General features: G+C 30.8%; 1 protein-coding gene across 1 annotated transcript in view; it reads left to right on the top strand.

Moving 5' to 3' along the window:
- The window catches only part of LOC119588872 (A disintegrin and metalloproteinase with thrombospondin motifs 9-like), a gene marked incomplete at its 5' end in the record, with an annotated part of 149,434 nt that overhangs the window by 148,682 nt on the left and 301 nt on the right, over positions 1-451 (top strand). Inside the window, 1 exon segment of the mRNA XM_037937511.1 lies at positions 1-451.

Raw genomic sequence — 451 nt, forward strand, 5'->3', positions numbered from 1 at the left:
AATGGTGATGGCATACTCTTTCTCTCTCTCTGTTTTTGTGCATTTCTTTCAATTTCTGATAGCCTGCTTTGAAGGAAAAGTATATGAGGATGTTGTTAGGAAGGACGCACAATCCCATATTTTGTGAAGAGTTGAAAATATAATTGAAAATCTTTTTCCTGCACACAGCTAAATGCGTAATGTAGAAAGGTGAATGTATAACTACATATGATAAAAAAAATAGCACAAAAATAGAAAAAAAAGCATTTATATTTCCTAAAATGAGAATCGTAAGGTTTCCAAAATGCTCATATTTTGTAATTTTGTACATTGGGAAAAGATATATATATTTGTAATAACCATGTGCCGAAAAAGGGATTATTATGCGCTGATATTAATGTAAATGGAAATATGTGGCATACATCTTTCCAACATGCAATACAATATATGACCTATACTTCTTCTTTGTGGA

This window comes from Penaeus monodon, chromosome 24 (genome assembly GCF_015228065.2).
Source record: "Penaeus monodon isolate SGIC_2016 chromosome 24, NSTDA_Pmon_1, whole genome shotgun sequence".
NCBI classification, from domain to species: Eukaryota; Metazoa; Arthropoda; class Malacostraca; order Decapoda; family Penaeidae; genus Penaeus; species Penaeus monodon.